The sequence below is a fragment of the Ammospiza caudacuta genome, chromosome 2 (assembly GCF_027887145.1).
Source record: "Ammospiza caudacuta isolate bAmmCau1 chromosome 2, bAmmCau1.pri, whole genome shotgun sequence".
NCBI lineage: Eukaryota > Metazoa > Chordata > Aves > Passeriformes > Passerellidae > Ammospiza > Ammospiza caudacuta.
This window is the reverse complement of record NC_080594.1, coordinates 1,481,828-1,505,446: the sequence shown is the minus strand read 5'-3', so window position 1 is coordinate 1,505,446 and position 23,619 is coordinate 1,481,828. Positions and strand designations below refer to the sequence as shown.

The window sequence follows — 23,619 nt, the reverse complement described above, 5'->3', positions numbered from 1 at the left end:
GTGTTCAGGGAACACAGGGCAGTGGTGGCCGTCCCTGGGCTCACAGTTGGACTCAGTGGTCTCAGATGGCTTTTCCAGCCTCAATGATTCCATGAGTCTAGGGTAAACCAGACCATACTGGTAGGGCCAGGATTCAGGTGTAATACCCATTTCCCATCACATTATCCTCAAAGACAAGCTTTAATTTATGTTTTGCTCCAAATTTCCAACCACTACCACTAGTTAACCTCCCTCAATTTTTATCATTACTCCCCCCAAGACGGGAGAATCCCTGTGAAGCCATATCCCAAATAGCGAAAACATGGCTCCTTCCCATGGATCACAACAGGATAAACATTTAAATTTGTCTCGGAGTCAACCACACTGTACAAAGCTGGCACATCAGCAATACAATATTTCTGGAATTAAAATCAGATAAGGGCAGAAATATGCTTTCAATAACAGATGGGTCAGACTTCTCTGGGCTTCATGTGGTCAAATCCACTGTGCTGCAGTTTTGGCTGTAATTTGTCACTTCCAGCCAGGTTGTTCCTCATTGCCCTCTAACAATCTTCACCCAGGTCCTGTTTTTCTGGTCACTTCTGGGATTTGTTCTCTGGTCAAGACTGGAAACCCAAGGCAGGGTGGAGGAGCAGCTCCAGCCCCACTTTGCCATCAGGCAGCAAAGCAAATGTCCCTGTCCTCTCCTCTTTCTCTGCTCACACTGATGGATGGACCCAGATGGGTTTAGAGAAACAGGAGGAAGAGCAGTGCAAACAGAGGGGATCAATCCTCCCTAACAGTCCCTTCTTCCTTAAATATTTTGGAATCTTGGTTCTGAAACAAAGCAGTACCAGGGAAGATGAAGGAGGGCCCAGGCTAAATCTGTCAGCAGGAAGGGAGCTTTGGCACCAAGTTTGTTTATCATCGTCTTTTTGTAATTTCGTGTTGGCAAGAGGCTCTGTGTTAACAAGCCCAGGAGCCTGAAAGTCTTTCCCATCCATAGGACAGGCAGACAGTGGCATTCCCTCACTGCATTTGGAAAGCAAGCTACATGGAAGGAGAAAAACAGAATCCAGATTTATGCTGGGCTTGATGTGCCCCACCAAACCCCAGAAAATACACAGGGCAACTCAGTACCGCTTGAAAAATAAGCAAAAGGAGTTGGTGATGTTCTGGGGGAAAGCTGCCAAGGGATGAACTAACAGAACTCAAATTAAGAAATTAAGAAAACATAACAATCATAGGCAGAGCGCAGCTGAACAACACATAACCAGCACAACAGAAAGCAAGCTTACACAGATGAGCACAATGGAAACCTCTAAATGAAAGCTACAGATGTCTGTAAAGCTGTCCCAGGCCTCAAACACAAGTCACACATTCCATGCAGGAACTACCAGAGGTTAGTGGCAGACACGGTATGAGGGACAGCAGCCAATAATCAGTGCATGTACAGCATGATCCCTAACACATGCAATACGCACTCAATTAGCATATCCATATTTCACAACCACTGGAAAAGCCAAGAATTTTCCAGCCTGCCATTACAGAAGATTTGGAAGTGCTTTTATTCACCTAAACACTTGTTCAGGTTTCCAGTGAATACACCCAGCCCAGGAGGCCAAAACCAGGAATGCTTTTGCAGCAGCACAAAGGAAAGGGTTGAAAGGCCACAGCAAGTCAACAATTAACAATTTTCACAGATTTCTGGACATACCTTCCCGAACTAAAGAGTGGGAAGAGAAGTTTGAAGGAGCTCACAGCTTGCAGTTTATATCAGGAAAAAAAGAACTACTAAATCCCCAGCCTGTGATGGCTGGAAAACCCAGCTTTGCTTTCTTGTTTCCCATCAGGGGGATAAGACTGGTTTGGGGAATGAATGGCATGGCAGAAATTGCAGATCAGCCATTCCCTTCTTCCTTAAAATAATAGTGAGTGTTGAGACTAAAAAACCAAGAAGTTAAAGTCCTGGAAGTGTCTTGGAAATATTAAAAAGGACAAGATTAGTGTGAAGCAGCCAAGCAAATATCTGCCTTCCCATGTGAACATCTGTACTCATCTCTGATCCCTCCTGGCTGCAAGGTCAAGGAGCTGAGGAGCCACTTGAAAAACCAGGGCTTCAGCATCCGTGTAGGTTAAACAATCACAAGATCTCAGAATGGTTTGGGTTGGGAGCCACCTTGAAAATCCTCTAGTGCCACCCCTGCCATGGCAGGGACACCTCCCACTGTCCCAGGTGGCTCCAAGCCCTGTCCAGCCTGGCCTTGGACATTTCCAGGGATCCAGGGCAGCCACAGCTTCTCTGGGCACCCGTGCCAGGGCTGCCCACCCTCACAGGGAACGATTCCCAATATCCCACCTAACCCTGCCCTCTGGCAGTGGGAGCCATTCCCTGGGTCCTGTCCCTCCATCCCCTCTCCAGCTCTCTTGGTGCAGTGCCAGGGGAACATTTGGACTCAATGTCCTCAGAGGCTGCTTCCAAGTTTAACAATTCCATATCTCTACCTATGACTGATAATTTAATTATTCTTAGAATTCAGTGTTGGTTTCACAACACACTCAGGTGTAGCCAGAATAAACCCACCTAGTTTAAGCACACAGAGCTGTCTGTAGCCTCACAGCTTCATATTATAAACTCCACAGAGAAAAAAGCCTTTTTATATTGCACAAAAGATCCCAGCACACATTACATAGCAATTCCATGATTTACAGTGCACACCCTTATTTGTGGCTTTTTGAAAAAGAAGGAAAAAAATCAGGCCTTTGATTTGCAACCAATTTGTGACACATTTCTTTTCATGCTGATAAGCCTCATCTCTGCACATAATAGGGCTTTTTTCTGCCATCATTTCTCCCTAACAATTCAATTTTCATCTTAAATGAACTCTATCAATCATACAACAGGTGCACATCACCTACTCAAGAGACAGATTTCCTTTCTCCTGATTTCTCTGTCCTCTGACAATGCCTAAATTGATAATAACTGTGATAAAACCCCCAGTCTGGGAAGGGACTAATTTTGGTAAGATTCTCTCTATTTTTTAATGAATTCACGAGTTTTTTTTGCCATGCCTGGAAAATAAACTCAGCATTCCCAGAAGATGTTTTGTGAAATACTGGCGGCATGTTTTTCATTTCCTTAATAAACAACAGCAACTGAGTTCCTGGTTTCTGTTCAATGATTAATTCAGCTTTAAGAGATGAATCCAACAGCAAGGAAGAGCTAACAGGGGATCTAGAAGGAATTAAATATATAATAAGCAGCCCAGGAGGCAGCACACACTGCGGGCAGGAGAGAAACCAGACTGGATGTGCATCCCCTGGAAGTGCAGCCCTAAGATATTGGACAATGTGACCAGCACAGGGAACACAGGCAAAGCACAGGGCAGGGCCTGGGCAATCTTCACAGGAATTGCCAGGCAACAGCAGTGAGAAAAATGTCCTTGAGGGGAAGAAAAGGAGAGCAAATTATGAGAGTAGCCACGACCTCTGCGATCTGGAGAGCCTGGGAACACACACTTCAGAAAGAACAAATGTTGCACAGCAAGACACTTCCCAAGGTCCTCCTTTTCTCTATATTTTCCCAAATTGACTTCTTCAATAACTATAGAATGATCTGGTTATTCCTTTTCAATTAATAATATGCCTTTAATCACATTTGTAATACATATTTTATATTTTCACTTCTTTACCTACGTGAATTTCAACACAATGGTGCCTGCATTGCGAATCAGAGCACAGTGAACGACACTCCATAAAGTATTTCCACACAAATTTCCCAGGGCACAGGTGTCCCTCACTGGCATTACTGGGGCTGTGCCATCCCACCAGCATCCCTCAACGTGCAGAGCACCCCTAGTGCAATGCCAGAGGAAGATGGAAAGTACACAAAACAAGGAGAGGAAGATGCACTTCACACGCCTCTGTTTTCTCTGGAAATTAAAACCCAGCTGTGCCCAGATTTCAGCATCAGCACAACAGTGGCAGATTTGTCCTCCCAGTGTGGCTGAGGGCTATGGAAATGTAATTACAAAGGCTTTTAGGGTGGCACTTGTCATTTCCCCCTCAGGCAGCCTGTTTGCCACAGGCAGCAGCTCATCTGTGTGTGCTGTGGGTGTTTGAGCCCTTGGCAGAGGAAGCCCAGGTTTCCCCTGCTCCCACTTTTAGTTTTTAAATGAACACGAGCCCACAGGTATTTCCAGCTCGGTGTGGATGAGCTGCCATTGATGTTCTCACATCCCTCCTTTGTTCAGCTCAGCCAACACTAAAAGCAGCTCTAAAACCACAAAATGCGTGCCTGCTCCTCTCCTGGTCTTTTATCTGATGTAAAATACCTGTCCACTAGCTGGAAAGAGAAAGGGAGGTCTGATACTGAAGGACAGGAGCACCATTTTGGAAGGATTTTATTCTGCATTTGCACAGGAGGACACAACATGTTGGCAGAAGCTAAATAATATTATTAGCAAAAGGTTCTGTACGCAGATGGAGCACTGGGATGGGCTGGGAGAGCTCCAGGAATGTTTGGACACTGCTCTGAGGCACAGGGTGGGATTGTTGGGGTGTCTGTGCAGGACCAGCAGTTGGGTTCTGATGCTCAGGATATTCCATGATTCTATGATCTGTCAAGGCAGCCTTGTGCAAGGAGCAGAGCACAATTCCCATCCCCACCACAGCAGCAGCTCCACAGCTACGCTCCTGAGCTCTTGCTGACCCAGGACTTGTAATCTCCTTCTGCTGGAGCATATTTGCTACAAATGCTAATCCTCCTGATTTGCAATTCACTGCTGCCATCTGATCCCGCAAATCTTCTGCAGACATCAGAGCAGGCAAGCAGAGAACTGAACACCAGACAGAACTGCTCAGGCTGTGCTGCCAATTACCAGCAATTAAGAGGGCACTCAAAAAAATCCTCATCAGCCCCTGAACCACCTTGGAAGTCGGAGCTGGCATCACTGTCAAGCTTCCTGTGCCTCTCCAGGCTTCTGCTCCCCTCTGTGTGAGGCCAATCCTGGACAAGGTGTGCATGGGTGACTGATTCCAGCCAGGCCACAGCCCCACCACGGCTCCAGCAGGGCACAGCCCGTGCTGGGGAGCAATCTTCCAAGGAACTCTGCTCCATGGGGAGCAACAGGATCTCCCCACAGCTGCAGAAGAACCCTGCAGCTCCAGATCTGTCACCTGCACATGAAAATGCCAGCTGAGGGCTTTGTGACAGTCTGACAGCCTGGATATGGTGCATTATGGAATCCCAGGCTTTGGGTTGGAACAGACCCTGAAAACCATCCAGTGCCACCCCTGCCATGGGCAGGGACACCTTCCCCTGTCCCAGCTGCTCCAAGCCCCGTCCAGCCTGGCCCTGGGCACTGCCAGGGATCCAGGGGCAGCCACAGCTTCTGCGCCAGGGCCTCCCCACCCTCACAGACAGGAATTCCTTCCCAAGATCTAATCTAAACTCATCCTCCTTCAGTTTAAAAGCATTCTACCTTGTCCTATCCCCTATGCTGAATTCTTCTGCTGCTGCCCTTTTATAAAATTTTGTGACAATCCTGAAAATCCTGAGATCAATAGGAAAGCCATGTAAACTGAAGGAAGCTCCTGGAGGAATGCAGGGGGACCAGATTAGAAACTTAGAGGGGAAAATTACAGAGGCAGAGGAAATGCAAAAGCAGCAAGTGCATCCCTGAGTCCAAAACCAGGAACAGAGGCTGAGTCATGGCTGCTATATTTGGTATAAATCCAGAGAAATCATTCCTAAAATAGGTTAACAAAATACTAAGAAGCAGAAAAGGGAAATTCCATCTTGAATATAGAATGAAAAACTCCATCTCAGTGAGTTTAACGTGGTAAGGAAAGCCCTGGGGTCACAGCATCCAAAGGGAATGAAATACTGGTGTAGCTGAAGAGGATCTTTGTTAGACATAATCCTGCAATTACAAAAGAGCCCCATAAAAATACAGCTCCATTTCCCATCTTGTAATCCAGTCCTTAACACTTGCTTTCACCAGCAAAGAAAAAGCATCCTGTTCTGTTGGGCTTTCTAAGGCTGTGCAGTGTTTGCTCAAAAAACAAAGTAGGGCTTCAGATGAGCAGCAGGAACTCTGGGTTTACTTTCCCAGGGGTGATGAGAACAGTGAGAATGTGCAGCCCTGGAAAGGGTTGGGAACTCTCAACATTCCCAAAAAAAGAGGCTCACCAGCTGCTCCAGCAGCTTCTGCCCACGGCCTCGGATCATTTCCTGCAAAGCTCAAACCCCCTTGGCTGGGTGTTCACACATCCTGCTCTGTATCCCACACAGCCTGGGCCAACCACTCAATTAAGTGGCTGTTAATTAGGGCTGCACATCACTTCTTTCTCAGCATCAGCCTTGGGGCAATCCCACATCTCACCCTGCTCTGCTTTGGTGTGACCTGATGTCTGTGCCCACATCCATGTCCCAGAGAGGGCTGAAGCTGCAGCTGGGCTGGGTTTGGCTCCCTCCTGGCCAGGATTTTGGGGTGACTGGGTTAATGAGGTGACCTGCTGATCCATATCCCACATATCCTACATGTTCCTGACACCAGCTGGAGACTTGATATGGGTCTGTGTATCTCCTGACAGAGCCGTCACCAATCAATCCAAACAGCAACTAACAGAGGCTTCAAATTAATCCAAAGCTGCTCCACAGATTTAAACTTGTCCAGATTTCTAAACTATTCCATGACTCCTTTACTGGGGAAAACCCATGCAATATGGAATATGGATCTCTGAGAAGCACAAGCACTGTTTTAACTGGAAGCTACAGACCTAAAGGTGACATTATACATAAAGTCCCACATCTGCTTGAGAGGAAGTCAGGAGAGATGCACTGACCAGGCTCTTCAAGCATCTAAAAACTTATTCTCTCTTCAGCAGGGAGGCTGAGGAAAGCCTTCCAGCCAGGGAATGCAGGGAATGCCACTGCCTGCACCGTGGCAGCTCCCCTGCTCTCACCATCAGCAGCTGCTGGGCCTTGCTCTGCTCCCTCAGCTGCAAACAGCCTGAAGACGAATCACTGTGGATCCCTCAGCTTGCAGAACAAGGCACCATTTTTCCAGCTCCAGCCTTCCATAACTTTTGGCTGGCTGGATCAGCAGCACCATGCCAACAGCAGCTATTTCACCCAAGGATGCTACGAACACATTGCCAGGTTTGGACACAGCAAGAGGACAAGGAAAGATACAGAGTCCCAGAATTTGGGTTGGGAGGGCCTCAGAGTTCATCCAGTGCCACCCCTGCCATGGCAGGGACAACTTCCACTATCCCAGGTTGCTCCAAGCCCTGTCCAACCTGGCCTGGAACACTTCCAGGGATCCACAGGCAGCCACAGCTGCTCTGGGCACCCTGTGCCAGGGCCTGCCCACCCTCACAGGGAACCATTTGTTCCCAGTATACGGTCAGATAAATCCACACTCTGTCAGGATACGTGTGATTTACTTTCCTTTTCACACCTCTGTCAATAATCAGTGCAAATTCACAGATAAGCAAGTCAAAAGTTTCTGTTCACCGCATTGGAACCTCATTAAAAATATCCATAAAGCAAAACTCAAGGGAAATTACAGTGATCTGCCTTGAAAATGAAAGAAATTTGGCTATTCCTAAATGATAGGAAGAGGCCATGGAGATGCTCTGAGGGCTGGAGCCAGGCTGGCAGAGCTGGGGGTGCTCACCTGGAGAGGAGAAGCTCCAGGGAGAGCTCAGAGCCCTGGCAGGGCCTGAAGGGGCTCCAGGAGAGAACATACTCAATCAGCCAGCTCCACCACTCGGGAGCTCCCTGGCCCAGAAATCAGCTACAATTTGAGAAGGGGCTCGTGGCTGTCATGGCTTTGTTGGAATTCCCTCTGCCTGGCCCCTCAGATTTCTACATAACATCCAAGGCACCCTGGACAGGGTAAAGTTGCTTTGGGCCTCACTGAGGAGCCACTTTGGGACAGCTGCAAGAGCTCCCCTGTTCCAGAAGTGCTCCAGTGCTTGGAGCAGCATAAGCAGCTGATGCTTCCTGGGATGAGAGCAGTTGGGATGAGCAGTAAACACTGTCCCTTTTAACTGCTGCCAACATGTGTTTCAGCGTCCCCTTCCGAATCGAGCAGCACAACCTGAACTCGCAGCAACACAAAACACATGGGGGAACTTTCCGCTGGGCTTCATGGCCAGCCCTGCCCACGTCACACAAAGGAGCAGAAAAACAGACAGCACTGCCCAAACCCATCCTTCATTCACTCATCCATAGAAGGGCACCGTGAACTCATGGCTCATTTCAAAGCCAGAGCTGCTCTTTAGAACTCAGATGGGAATCTGGCAAACACCCCTTTTTCCAAAGCATGAATCCTACTTTTCCACTGCAGGCTCATCATAGATAGGGCCAGCTGGGGGAGAGGTAATTCTTTTTTTTTTTTTTTTTCTGAAAGACAGGACCTCCATTCTATGCAAATTAATGTTTAAAATACAGTTTTAGGCTGGAATCTGCAGTTTAGTGATGCCAGCTCAGAGAATGTTCCTTCCCAACCTGTCATCACCAGGTGAGTTTTGGCAGCTCATTTAATGCAGAGCTAGAAGAAAATTGGATTCTTTAACCTGAATTTAATATTCATAATTAGGTTTTAGCTTCAAAACCAGTTAAATATGAAAACCAATTTTAAAACGTTATTCCAAGAACATATTTACTTATGGCTTTTGAGCTATTCCAAGGCCAGAGTTGGCTGGGTACCTACACCAGGAGCATATCCTACAGGGTATTTACCAAGAAATTCCAGGGGATTTCTAGTTATTAAAGAAAGACCATCTGACCTGACAACTCCCTTTTCAAAGGCTTCCTGAAACACAGGTGGAAGAGCTGGGAATTATTGTGGGACAGGGATTTAGCACTGGTACAGTTACAAAAGGCATCCCAACATCCTGGGGTTCAGCATCCAGCTGGCACCAAGAGGTTTTGCCAGCCCCAAATAAAAACAACAATACAGCAGCACCCCCATTAGTGGCACAGTGTCTTCCCCACTTATTCTCACCACAGGCACCCCAAAAAAGAGGAATTTTCAGGCTAGGTCAGAACACAGAGTCGAGCAGCTTAAGGCACTTCATATTCTCAGGTTTTTTCCCCCACTTCCTGCAGATTTCTCTCATTTTGCCCTTCCCAGCCAAGAACAGCAAATGGAAATTGCTCCACATCCCTGTGAGATAATGATCTAATACGAGTGGAAAGTATTTCCTTATACCAGGAGAAAACAGCCATCAACAAGACAAAGAGGTGGAATTGCTCGTTCCTAAGTGTTTCTGGATGAGTAGGAAAAAGAAAAAAAATGTGTTCTGGCTCTCCCTGGAAAACATCTGAAAGATTTCACTTCTCCTACATCTCAGAATCAAACAAACTGCCACCAAATCCCCACGTGGTGCTCCTAATTTGGGAATTCTGTACATTCCCTGCTTTATTTTGGGGTTTCTGATGTGTTTTTCCAACAGCAAGAGCTGTGTTTACCGTGAGGACTCCGAGGGCTGAGCATGCTGTCAGTCATCCGGAAATTCTGCAAACAAACAGCACTTCAGCTCTTCCCTGCCAAGAATAAAATCTTATTTGGGACAGGGAAAAAGCCAGTGCTCTCCAAACTGAGCAGGGTGACATAGAAATTTGCATCTGTTCACAGGAGGGTTTAAAATATGGATCATTTCATGTAAGAAGAGTCCAAAGGTGGGGAAATGAAAGGCATCAGACTCTGCCTGTGGTCTGATTGAAGAATGTGAGAGAACCTCCAAAAAATGGGGGAAGGAACAGGACAGCAGGGAGGAGGATGCTCAGTGAAAAACAGAGTCATGGGAAGCAAATGAGTCAAAATCCAAACCAAGAAAAGCTTAAACAAAACTAGAGAACACCTTCAACAAGCTAGAAAGTAAAAATAGCACATACAGATCTGTTCCACGTGTATTCCAAGTATGGAAGGATTGGGAATTTCCAGACAACTCCATGAGGGAAGAGAAAGCAAATATATGCTCAAGTCAACAAAAGCAAATATTGTTTACTTGAAAAGTCAGGGGAAACTCAGACTGCCCTGTCGTCCATGATGTGCTTGAAAATCCTTTATCACATTCAAATCTCTCACCATGTAACAGCACAAGACTTGTCCTTATCTTTAACAAGTGTCCTAAGGATTATCATGGAATTAGCCAATGCCTCCTCTCCCATGAAGCAAAGTGGCTGCAATGCTGCAGTGCCCTCACTCAGATAAACAGACACAGCATGGGAATCCAAATAACTCAGCCCAAATCCTTCAATTGTGGCTAAAGAGTCCAGGACTGGGGAATAAACCACCTCCAAAAGCTGCTTACAAAAGCCCCAGCGAGACACTATTAAAAAATTAAAGTCATAGGACAATAGGAAAAGGGAATGTTATGGATTAGGGAGCACTTAAGCAATAGGAAACAGCCTGTATTAAACATGGGATTTCAGACTTCCAAAAGGATGACAGCAAGGTGCTCCCAGAGCCTTTACAGGGACCAGCAGTGGAAATTGGGAAAGAGACAGAAGAGACAAAGCAATGTTTGTGGAGAGTAAATTATTCATAATAGTCATAATTAAGTTGGGAGATTCAGAGAGCCCTGAGAGAAGTGCAGAGAGTGAAATCATCTGCTGAGACATGCAAGGTAACGTGTGTGTGCTGAATAAAAGAATAAATCCCGCTCCTGTTGCAGTGGCTGATGCTTTAGAAAGATCCCCTAGAGGCAATTTTTGGCTATCCAAAAATCACTTACAATGGAGCTTCTGAAATCCTTGATTGAATGCTGCAATATTTCTATCCATGCAACGAAAATGAAATCACCAAATGATTAAAAAATGCATTAAATGCTGCATTTCTTTTTTTTTTTAAATTCCAGTGCCTGAAGAGGCTCCAAGAGAGCTGGAGAGGGACTTGGGACAAGGGATGGAGGGACAGGACCAGGGCAAATGCCTCCCTACTGCCATTGCTGGGCCCCATGGAGCAGATGTGGGATACCCTTTCCCAGATGCACCTTGACATTTTAATTCCCTCTGCTTTAAATTCATCAGCCTGCAATAACATTCAAGAGCCAGTAAAACTCATTTGTGTCTGTTCTGAGGCCGACCCTCATTTGTGAGCCACAGCAGAGCAACGCAAAAACGGGATCATGAACCTGGCATTTGGGGTTTCTTTTTTTAAACCACACCTATTTCACAGGTGGGACTGGAAAGGGATAAAGAAAATGGCACAAAAGATGACAATGGTGAGGAGAACTGAAGGCTCAGCTCTGTGTGTGGCCTTGTGAGGAAACAGCAGAATCAAAGGAGCAGACAAGAGGAGGAACTCTATAGAAACACACACACAGGGGAAGGCAGAGCCACAGGGAATCCTGCAATGCTCTCCCTGCACTGGCAGCAAGCCCTGGAGCAGGGGGATGAGGACAAGGACAATCTAAGTGTAAGGATGATTTTCTCCTCTCATTTTACCAACAGCTACTCCTGCTACAACTGATAATGTAGTTAAATTATCAGGAGAAGAGTGATGATCTTACACTGCCCACTCTGCTCACATTATTGCCCATCCCATGCCTCAGTGAGGTGTTGAAGGCAGCATGTTACAACAATTTCTCTAAGCAGGATTTGACTGATAACCTCCCATGTCCAAGGAATTCAATTTTTTTTTTAAATCAACACCAGCACTACTTAATTCCTACATGGCATTCAGCTGGGATCCTGCAGACAAAACCCTCATAAAACAAAAAGCTTTCTTTCTCCCCAGTGAATTATTTTAAGGTCATAAAAGGAATTTTTTCCTCGTAAAGCAAGTTGTCTTTTTGCTTGAGGAAAAAGAATACACGTTTCCTCTTGTGTAGAAGATATTCTGATTGCATTACAGAGATCCCGCTGACGCACTTGCGGTGCCAAATATCCCTCAGGAAAATGAATTTTTCAAACAATAAAATATATGGATTAACAGTTTAGAGCACCCACACCCACTCTGTAATCCCCAGGGCTAAACCCAACAAATTCCTCGGCTAGTTGTGAGCTCCCATGCAGGAATGCAGTGCCAGGGATGCAATGCTGTGCAGTCAGGATGTGTTTCATCAGCCCAGGGGCTCTGACAACAACGCAGCGCCTCGGCAGAGCGCCGTGAGCTCCACGGAAGGCTCTGCACTGACAAACGGAGCCATGATCCCAACTGAGCTGCAGGGAGATGCTCTGGCAGGCCAGGAGCACCCTGGGGATGGGAAGCTGCCATTCCTGCACTCTGGCAGCTGGGGAAGGCAGCCTGAGGGTGTGCTGTGACATTCTGGGGTCACTGCTCCACCCCAAGAAGAGCAGAAATGGATGGGAGCAGTAACGTGAATGAACTGCTGTGGTCTTCCCATACAGCACAGCTACACCAATTACTGTCCCCAGCCTGCAAACTCTCTGCCTGTAATCCTTCCTGAACTAACAGGAGAATTGGCTTCTCATTCCAAAATCCCACTTTATTTCAACATTAAATGCAAAATGTTTGGGGGCTCCAGCCCGAGTCCATCAGGGGAACCAAAGCTATCAGCTTGTAAATTCCTATCCAAGCTTTAATGAACTGGCAAAATAATCCTTGAGCAGTACCTGGGACCAAGAGCAAACCCCTTGACTGGTGACTTCTGATGAATAATCACCAAACCCCTTTGCTGGTAACTTCTGATGAATAATCAGCTCTTTTCCAGCACTTTTGCTGAAGAAACACCTTTCAAACCTGACCTACCCAAAGACAAGGCAACAGCAGCTCCACAAATGTAGAGTGCTGCTTGTTTCCATAGAATCCCACAGTGGTTTGGGTTGGAAGGGGGTTTAAAGCCCATCTCAATCCCATCCCCTTCCATGAACAGGGACACCTTCTACTAGACCAGGCTGAAAGACATTTTAAAGAGATTTTAAATGCCTAGAGAAGAAACAAGGAACTTCATTTTTAGGTGGCCTCACAAGTTATAAGTGATTAATTATCTCCCAGTTGCCATAGCCCTCAGCCCAAGACACCTTCTGTGGATGAATGACTTTTAGGGAGAGAATCCTGGACAGAAATCCTGCTGATCAGGCCTCACATAAATAGAGAACAAACTGAAAGTGCAGCTACTGACTCCCAGCCCCGTTCTGCTTTTTGAACTTTGCAATCTTGACATTAAAGATGTCTTATTTTTAACTTGAAATGACACACTCAGCTGTATAGAACACACAAAACACAACCATTCTCCTTGTTCCCAGCTGTGACAGGCAGAAGGACTGACAGACAGGCACAAGGAGCTCCCTGAAGTGCCAAGGAATTTTCAGGCACAGTGTCCTGACAGGAGGGGGCAGCTGGGGGAGTCAGGCTCTGCTCCCAGGGAAAATTTCCTCCTCCTAAAGGGTTGTAAGGAGCTCCAAAATGAGAAAGAACTTTGGGCAGAAAGAATTTGTGAGTTTTCCCTGCTATCAGTTTGTCTTCAGTTCTAATTTTTTTGTACCTAACCTCTCCATTACACACCCAGACCACATCCAAGGCTAAACAGGATCCTAATCATCTCCCATTAGCTAAACTTCCCAGCAGAACACTTCCAAAGGAAGGAGAGGTCAAAGCCTGCCATCACTAGAAGGAAAATTTCAAAGGACCAGGAAACCAGCTGAATTGTTACTTTTCCTACTCCAAATCTGTAGCTTGCAAGGACCCACTCCCCCATGGAAAAGCTGCAAAATGTTGACCCAATGAAAGACATTAAATAACCATGAAAGAAATGTAAAAGTTTAAGAAGAGCTGCTATGTAATATCTCCTGGCTGGATAGAGCATGAATATGGGGAAAGAAGAGATTTTAAATGCTTGGTCTGTACAGCAGCAAGAACTCACACATCCTGTTTTACTGACTGCTCCAAAGGGGCACAGACCACCTACTCCCAAATTGTATGGGGGATTTCACCCACTGAGCAATGGCAGATTAGGAGGCTTTGAGGACAATTGTGTGGGATGAAAAGGAGAGAGGGGGAACCCTCAGCCTTGAATGAGCACATGGAACACCAATGTCTAGACAGTGCTGACACCTTTGTCTTTGGGCAGAGGGATTAGGGAAGCAATCTGGCTGTGCTGTCCCTTGTTTGATATGAAACCAGAGGACACTTTGGGCTCAAGGCCTGGCCCTGCTCCAAAAACCACTTTATTATGAAGGAGCTGAAGAAAAGGAGGTCTGTAAGAGTGAGAGAGAGGTTTCTGCCTGGCAGTCACAGCAATTAAACGAGATGCCTTGATGAGGAGGAAAAAAATATCTGAATACAAGCCAACGCCTCAAGAGAACAGGAGAAAGTAATTTGAAGAGTAGGTCAAGCCTCCTGAGGGGATTACCTTTCCAGTTTGAGACTTAATGCTGCAGACAAGCTTGGAAAAGCTGACCAGCGAGATCCTGCTGATCCCACGGATCGCCCTGCAATGTCTGGATGCTCCAGCACAAGTCAAGTGTTAAAAGGTAATGTGGAAAATGTGAGTTAGGATCAAAACTGGCAGAGCTAGAAGGTTCCTTCTCTTCCTTCCACCCTGCGAGATTGCTGGGTTAAAATGTGTCTCATCAAACCTCAGATCACATAAGAAACTTGAAAGATCCACTTCAAAGAGCTACTTTGGCAAACAAAGCATTTAAGTCAATTTAATGCTTTTTATACTGGAAAGAACCACTTCCTTCAATGGGAAAGGAAAACAAATAATGGAGAGACAAAGCTGGGAACATTTGTGGGAGCTGGGAATAACCAAGCCCAGGCTGTGGCTGTGAAGAGATGGGGAGCTCATGCCTCCCTGGCTGTTCCAGTGCTTCCAACATGATGGACTTCTCTCCAAGGATGTGCTGGCTGAGAGTGTAAAACTAAAGAGCAGCTCAAAGGCTTTCACTCTTACCCAAAAATCCATCTGCCAAACATGGCAGACACTGGAAACTCGCTGCCCCAAGGACTTGGATGGTTCAGGGAAGGGAATACAGCTCTTAAATACCTCCATGCTTCTAAGGACATTTGTCATTTCAGATCTGTGCTGCTGTTAGGCCCCAGTTTTTGCTAAAAATGAGTTTTAAAGGCAGTTCCCATCTCCCGGAATATCCAGAGGATATTTCCAGTTCAATACTCCAAAGTCCTACAGTACCACCATCATCTCTCCAGGCATGCAGGGAGAAGGAGGGGAGAAGGAACCTTCTAGTTCTGCCAGGAAATTAAGGCAGAGCTGGAGGATCCAACTGCTGGCTCCTTAAGGACAAGTTGGGATGGAAGCCCAATGCAACCTTCTTTTTATGGAGCAGTTAATGTGATAATATCTAAGAGAGAAGGAAACTTTATACAGACAGAGGGAAATCTTAATTCTCAAACAGACCAGAGGCAATTACCAAAATTATAGCAAAGGAATTGTTTTCTTGCAGTCAAGCATAATTATGGAAAGTGTATTGCAAAGAAAGCTTAGGCTATCATTTGCATTTCAATTAATTTTCAAAGTTTTGTGTGTAGAATTGATGGCCAGAATTGAGAAGTACAGGAACTACCAGACACTGAAATACACTTATACAGGATTTCCAAGGATACAACTCAGACAATGTTCCAGCATTTACGGCTTTTTGGTTTTTTTCCAATTAGCCTGTAGAAAATGGAAAAAGATGTAGAGGGAAAGAAAAAACCACCAGTGCTACCACCTGGCTCTGCTGGGTGGTACAACAGGATGAGAGGCAATGGGAAGAAACTGGAATGATGAAGTTTCTCCTGAAGGAGAGGAAGAACTTTCCTGTGAGGTGACCACACACTGGAACAGGCTGCCCAGAGGGGTGTGGAGTCTCCTTCCCTGGGCACAGTCAAAACTCACAATCCCAAGGATGGTGGACACAATCCTGGGTTACCTGCTCCTGGAGATCCTTCCTTCCTACCAGTCTGACAATCCCAAGTCATCACTTCCACATGTTAAAAAGGAACATTTCTGATTTAAACTATCTGCAAAGTTCTGCCCAATTGCCTTACAACTTTATTGATTATAATTGGCTCTTCCTCCTTCAGCCCAAGAATTTCACACAAAATTCCAATTACACAATCCAGCATGAGACAGCCAGAGATACAGACCCTCTAACAAGCTTAGGCAAAAATCAAAGGGCTAAATCAAAAACTGGCTCACACCAAGTCTATTCTTTGTGCAGTCAACCAAGACTAATTAATGCTTTTAATGGCAGTTTACCCCTTTTGGCGCCATAAATCAGAGCAGGCAGCTTTTCTGAATTAACAAAAGAATCTGTGAAAGGTGTAGCTCATTAAGCACACTCCCAAATTCAAATGCACTTAATCAGAACCAGGTACATTGAGCAGGACTGCAGTCCAGGAGCAGAGCAATCTGCAGGCTGTACACAGGGAACATTCATTCATCAACACAAACAAGGCTGGCACGCTGGCAAGAGGGGCTGAATTACACATCTGAGAGAAAGGGCCCTGCTTCCAGCACGGCCTTTGTGAGGGCAGGAATGTGGAGAACACTGCAGGAAGGCGCTGTGGGAAGGTGGGGGGGACAGGGAGGGTGTTTCCCATCAGCTCACCTCAGCCACAGAGCTTGAACAGAGCACAGTGCTGCTGCTGAGCTGCTGGAGCAGAGCCAGACAAGGCACCGAGGGGATCAGAGGGATGGAGCAGCTCTGCTGGGAGAACTGGGAGTGTTCAGCCTGGAAAAGAGAAGCTTTGGGGCGATCTAAGGGAACCTACAGGAATGATGGAGACAGACACTTCACTAAGTGACAGAGAGGCTTAGACTGGATCTTAGGAAGAAATCCTTCCCTGTGAGGATGGGGAAGCCCTGAGAAGTTGTCCTAATCCCTGGGGGCATTCCAGACCAGGATGGAGCAACCTGGGATAGTGGAAGGTGTCCTGGTGGCACTGGATGAGCTTTAAGGTCCATTCCAGCCCAAACCATTTGGGGATTCTATGATCTACCTAAATGTACTGTAATAGGTCACATACAGTGAATACATCAAATGCAATGAATTTATGAAGATTAATGGCCCAGCATTTCATCCTAGGTAACGCTCTTGCAAATACTTCCCTGAGTCAGATCCACTCCTCTAAAAAATCCCCTTTTAAAACGTGTTTGCCACAGTTTCTGCCCCATCTCCCACCCATCCCTGCCCTCTGGCAGTGGGAGCCATTCCCTGTGTCCTGTCCCTCCATCCTTGTCCCCAGTCCCTGTGCAGCTCTCCTGGAGCCCCTTCAGGCCCTGCCAGGGCTCTGAGCTCTCCCTGGAGCTTCTCCTCTCCAGGTGAGCACCCCCAGCTCTGCCAGCCCTGGGGCCTCCTCTGGACCCACTCCAGCAGCTCCAGGTCCTGCTGATGTTGGGGGCCCCAGAGCTGGATGCAGCACACAACTTGGCTTGACAGAAATCATTTTCCATATCAGATGTTCTCTGAAAGGAATTTTGTTCTCCAAAACAGAGCTGGCAATGCAGGAAAACTTCAGATCTGTGAACAAAAAGATTAGCTCCCCTGCTCTAAAAAAATTCACTAAATGATGTTCCCAACAGCATCAAAGTGTCCAAGAGCTGCTGGCCAAGTGCTCCACTTCAGCTCTGGATTCAGTGCATTCCCAGCCCAGTGAAGACCCCACCAAAGTGGCAGAAATGCTCAGGAGACAAAGTCCAGAAATTTTCCACATGAGTTCAGAAACGTTGAGGAGCAGAAGTATAAAGTCCAGGCCCAGTTCCAAATTCCACTCACACACACTGGATAAAAACCAGCCTAATGTAAAAGCACATTTAAAAATATTTACATCAAACCAAACCATTACAGAGATAAGAGAGGTATTTATAGAAACACATGGATTTTACAGACACACCGTGTTTAACTACTTAATTGCTGGAATTTCAATTAAGATGTGAGGGAGTGGGGTATTTCCCAAGCAGGAAACAACCTAAGTAAGCTAAGGCATGGAGCACTCACACCTACCTTCAAGTTTAACTCAATTTCCTCCACCTTTTGATTTCTGAATGAACACTGTGTCTAACAGGGAGGGGTTCAACTCAAGATAAATATTTGCTGGAGATGCCCAGCAGGACAATCACAGCCTGGAGAGCAACCTCGATCTGCTTGGACAGCCAAATCTCCACAGGCTCCACCAATTCCACTCTTGAGCTTCACATTTCTTAATCTGAAGCCGGACTGGATCAGGAGCCCTTAGTGCAGGAGCTTCCTTATGCAAAGCCAACACTCCACATATTCCCACTTGAAACACAATCTGGTTCCCTGGATCTCCCACCCATCACTTCCAGCCTTACTCTGTTTGCCTTCTCCCATCCCGCCGCCCACCACACCCACCCTTGGCTTTGCCTCTCCCCTTCCACACCTCTGCATTTCTTTTGTTTTTTTTCATTTATCCTTTTTTCTAGCATGAAGAGGGCAAAAAGGGGAAGCAGGAGATGGACAGGGCATCACTGTTGTTGCCTCAAACAAGGAAAAGCTTTCCTGAAATCCTTGGCATTTTCTGTCCCATCCCACCTAAGCTGGGCTGGCAGGAGAGGAAGAAACACCCTGATTTTGTCTATATCTATAAAGAAGGCATTGATTTAGGGCAGCTTTTCCCAAAGCAGGGCTGCAGTGCTAAATTATTGTGAGGATAAGGGTCAGAGCATGCCCAAAGGTTTGATCCCAACGCAGTGCAGCAGACCCAAGAGCAGCTGACATTTAAAGTTCATGTCATTAAGTGAGCAGCAAAACATATAAAATGGAAAAAACCAGAGTCAAGCCTGGTTTTTCCATATTCTTGTACAAGAACAGCTGGATGGGGTCAGACAGACACTTCAGCCACCCCTGTGTCTTCTCTGCCCAACAGGGAAGTGTGAATCCCTAAGGGAAAACTGAAGGGCAGGCACACAGGGACATTTTCCCAGCATACTTTCCAGAGGGATTTCCTGAGGGGCTATGTTCCTGTTTCACAGCTCCTGCAGATCATGCTGTCCCACTGTTATATTAAATTCTCTTACACATATATATAAAAAAAATACACACAAATATATAAAAATATATGTACATGCTCAAAAGGCTTGACCTGCTCAGGTCTCATCACGCTGGACTCTATAGACCAAAATAAGGAGTTAAGATATAAACTGCTCCAACCAAATGACACTGCAAAGTTCCTATTTGAAAACAGTTTCCAGCTTTCTTCTCCCAAGAAATAGAAGCTATTAGAAAACAATTTGCCTGTCTCCAGGCAAATGACAGAAGTTTATATCAGGAACGGTGTCTGTGCCAACCTGGGGATTTTGACCCAGCTAATGAACACAAGTCTCCTTTTTAATATAGAACAAAAATGTATTACTTACTAGGAAGATATTAAGACTAATAAACACTAAAAAACAAACCCCTCTCACAATTCTTTATAGGAGCAGCACATAAGTACTGTGTGTTTTACTCAGGCTGCTGAAGACCTGATGTTTGTTAACTTTCTAAATCAACACAATAAAACACACCAGGCACAAAGTGTTGCTGGAGCTTCAGCTTATGCATTTCTTGACCCAGAAATTCTCCAGAGCACCCAAGGCTTTCCTGTCTGGAGGGAGCAGGGAAAGGGCTTTGGGAGGAGCAGCTAAAACTGAAGGGCACAAAGACAGGAAGAATTGGTACCTCTTGGATACGAGCTTCCTTGGGATGGAGATAATGTGGAGAGGAGTGTGCCTGGGCTGGGAGTCTTCACAGCATTCCAGAGCTCTGCAGCAGCAAGAGAGAGAGAGAAACACGCGTGAGGCTCTGTGGAAAACCTGCTGGAAGAAAACACAGCTCTTCCCAGCTCAGAGTGGCCTTCACCTCCACTGGAGCAGAAGGAGAAATGGGACATGTAAGAAATGCAGGGGAACAAAGGAGGAGCGCTGGAGCCGCAGGGCACGAGGAGAGGGAAGGGACACCAGAGCTGGCAATAAGAGCAAGGCCTTCCCAGCTTCCCAGAGGGAGAAAACAAAGTCCAGGCTGTCATTTAAATACTTGTTTACCAGCTATTTGTCAGGATTTGGGACTAAACAGGTTTTAGCCTGAGTTTTACATGTTACTCCTACATCCTCCCTTCCCAGCTGACACAAAAGCTCCGAGAACTGAAAATGAAATCCCTCAAAATGAAGTGCAGCACCCAAAAAAAGCTCTCGAGGCACTCCACATGCTTTATGCATTATAGGGAGGAACAGAAACCCTACTGTTCCCAAAGCAGGACCAGCTCCTTGGAACAGTTGTTTATTTTAATCAACCCAGCACCAAAAGGTTTACATTAAATATTTTTTCATGGTTTCTAACCACTGATCCTGTATTAGTTTACATTCACTCAAAAAACACTCTGGGGGAGAAAGCAGGAGGCAGAAAACATTGAATCCAGTAAAACAACTGAGGGATTTTTAGGGAGTGCTGGTACATCCCACTTTTCCCTGTAGAATTACACCATCAGACCCTTCCAGCCAGCTAATGAAACAGCATGAATTTGTAAGTGAACAGAAAACAGTAAAATCTTCATTTTTACTGAACCTTTCCTCTTCCTGCCTCCTGCAGGAAGCCACCACCTGCCATCAGAGATGGCATCCTTGGAAAGAACTCAAAACCCACCCTGCTGATGCTCCAATGGCCCAATAATGCCAACCGTGGTGCCAGCAGGAGCACGAGCACACTGAGGAAAACAGGTCAGGAACATCTCCACCTGTTGCTTCCACGGGTGCTTGGCTTCAGCATTCCTACATTTTAAGAAGCATATTCATTGCTTGGAATTTAATACTGGTTTCAGGCTTTTTGACTTGTTTTTATGGCCCTTCAATTCAGAGACAGAGCCCTAAAATATCTTCAGGAGACAGAGGAAAGCACAAGTGAATTTCAGCAGAGACAAGGACTTGACAAATCTCATCCCATCAAGCTCTGCAGTGGCAAATTAGTCTTTCTCAGAGCACATTCTGTACTCAAAGTAGCCTCAGTACTTCAGGAGGTACCAAATATAACACAGCCCCATTTTAACTTCCTTCCAGGAATACACACACTCATTTATTAAGAAGACGTGGGCTGCAGCTCTACTTCCAACAGCTTCAGTAACATTTTGTAGAATTAAACAAATTACTCCTTTTGTGGCAAGAAAGAAGCTGAAAATAAGTGCTCAAGCAAATGGGGGAGAAAACCACCTCCCTCACATCTTCCTAGCCCCTTGGATTTTGGGAAAGCAAGCCTTTTCTGCTGCACCAGGCTCAGCATCAGCCACAGGATCCCCAAGCACTCCTTTGCTGCTTTCACACCTCAATCCCCACACCTCTACCATCATTATTTCATTGCAGAGCTGCTCTGACACCTCAGTTTGCTCCAAGTCCCCATTTTGGGGTAATTTTCACATCCTCATGTGTCTATAAACCAAGGAAGTCCACAGCTCTTGCTGACAAGCACTAAAGGTGAGTGTGCAATGGTGCTGAACATCCAGAGGGTTTCCAGGATCTGGCAGGAGGACAGCACTGCCACAGCCTTTAATGCTGAGGGATTCTCCACACATTCCCCCTTTTGTTCAGCTCTGGCTGCTGCAGAGAGGGAGAAGAACAGTGCCCACCTCTCATTAACCTTGGTGCTGCATCTTTGACCATCAATACCTGCTTGCATTGTGCTGCCACTCAGCAGATCTACCCTTTTTTGGATTTTTTTTTTGGCTCTTTTTCTGTCTTTTCCTGACCAGAAGTCAAAATGATTCAGTTCAGAGGGAGTGGATGCTGCTGCTGCTGCAGAGAGAAGCTGTGAAAAGCTGCAGAGAAGGAACTGCCAGCACACATCCCTGCCCTCTGCCACTGCTCAAAAACCAGCAGGCAACAGGCAGGATTGACCAAATTTGGATGTATTTGCAGAAAAACCATCAGTCCCAATCAGTGTCTTTGAGTGGAAGTGCAAAGACATTCATTAAAGGAGGAGGAAAACAAGATGAATTTGTGAGAAAGTAAGCCTTTGGAAAATCTAGGGACATAGCACAGCGCTGAGAGGTCCTGTTGGCACAGCCTGGTTCATCAAGAGTGTGATCTGGGATTTAGTCAGGGAAAACTTCAAGAACACAGAAAAGCCAGCCTTGCCTGCCTGTGGGGCACTCTGTGCCAGAGTGTCCCTATCCTAAAAGCCAAGAATTCCTTCCCAATATCCCAGCTAACCCTGCCCTCTGGCAGTGGGACACCACCCCCTGTCTCCTGGCACTACAAGCTCCCATGACAAGTCCCTCTCCATCCCTCTAATCAAGTCAAGCAAAGACACCAAAGCAGGTTCCTGCAGCCCAGAATCCCTCCTTCCCTTCCCACTTTCTTCTTGCTAAGAAAGAGATTAAATCCCTTAATATTTCCCAAGATTACTGCAGCTACTAAGTAGGGAAGATAATTCCCTAACATCTCCCTCAACTCCATGTGCTCCTGTGCAGCAAAACAAGATTTTTGATTTTATCCTCCCTCCTATGCCCCAAATTTAGTTTTCTTCTTTTGTTTTAGTAGCTTACAGTTCAATCATGATCTTATTACAATTATTCTTCTATATTTCTCTTTGAATCCATTATTTTCCTTCTTCTTTCTACAAAACTGGACTCCAGTGGTAGGAGCTGGGTGGATGGATTATAAAATGTATTGAGTTAATTAGAATGTGGTGATTAAAACATCTGCTTTGGTGGATTGCAGAGGGTTCTGATAAAATAGTGGTAGCATACAAATACACTCCACAACTGCTTATCAAATGAAGATAAAAACATTCAGCAAACGTCTGACATTCTGCAGGGTTAAATCCTATTCCATAACATTTAGGGTTCAGCCTTCTGAGTAAACAAACCCCACAAAGTGGGGAAGGGGAAAATGTCCCCAAATGTCAACATTCACTTTCTTTACTGCCTGTTTTCAACAATTTCCCCAAACTTCTTCTAGAATTGACTCTGGAATAATTATTTTCACTTGTGCAAGTTATATATTATAAGGCACCTCGGGGTTTCTAAGTCACAAATGAGTTTGCAATGAAAAGAAAACAATTTCATTATCTGAGATTATTGTTAATTGAAGGAAATATTGACTGTGCTACTGACAGCAGTCAACCTCCAGAAAGTGCAGCATTAAAAATTATATGCAGCCATTGTCTTAAAATAAAAATAAACCTTTCAGTGAGAGCAGCCTCAGTGTGGCCTTTCCCTCTATTTAAAAATAAAACTAATAAAATCAAAGCAAAACACTCCAACACAAGCCTTCCCTGCATTACAAAAGAGGGATTAATGAGAATCCATTTGGACACTAGGAAAAGCCCTGGCAGGTTCATTGTGAAGGTTAATTCAGACACCTCTACTCACACAGGGAATGGAATTAAAGAAACAGAATTTAAAGGCAATAATGTTAAGCCATGAGCAAGGAGACACCACAGAGGATACCAGAGACACTTGTCATGGAGCCTAATGCACTTAGGACCCAAATTCTGGAAGGATAGGGCAAAATGTTAATGAATGTATACAAATTATCCAGAATGGATCTGAATTCCATTCTGCTCAGGGCACATTTAAAACAAAAAAAAAAATTAAAGAGCCACCTGGAGCAACTGGAAGGGAAAACATCTGTGCAAATACCTAGCAGGAAATAAAGGCATGGAAAGAAATAATTTTCGAAGGCAGAGAACATTGCAGGAAACCACAGGGTCGTTCCTGGCTG

At 45.7% G+C, this 23,619-nt stretch overlaps 1 protein-coding gene across 4 annotated transcripts in view; it reads right to left on the bottom strand.

Annotated features, from left to right (window-relative positions):
• FAM168A (family with sequence similarity 168 member A) overlaps positions 1 to 23,619 on the bottom strand; it is a 124,142-nt gene that overhangs the window by 66,896 nt on the left and 33,627 nt on the right. Inside the window, exons 1-2 of one of the 4 annotated variants that reach the window (XM_058825697.1) lie at positions 19,951 to 20,060; positions 19,589 to 19,672 (exon numbers count right to left, since the gene is read on the bottom strand). The exons of 2 other annotated variants lie outside the window; for them this stretch is intronic. The gene's annotated coding sequence lies outside the window, so the exon portion shown is untranslated. Of the gene's footprint in view, positions 1 to 19,588; positions 19,673 to 19,950; positions 20,061 to 23,619 lie in introns of those variants that run through there. One more of the 4 variants, XM_058825696.1, reaches the window with a different exon arrangement.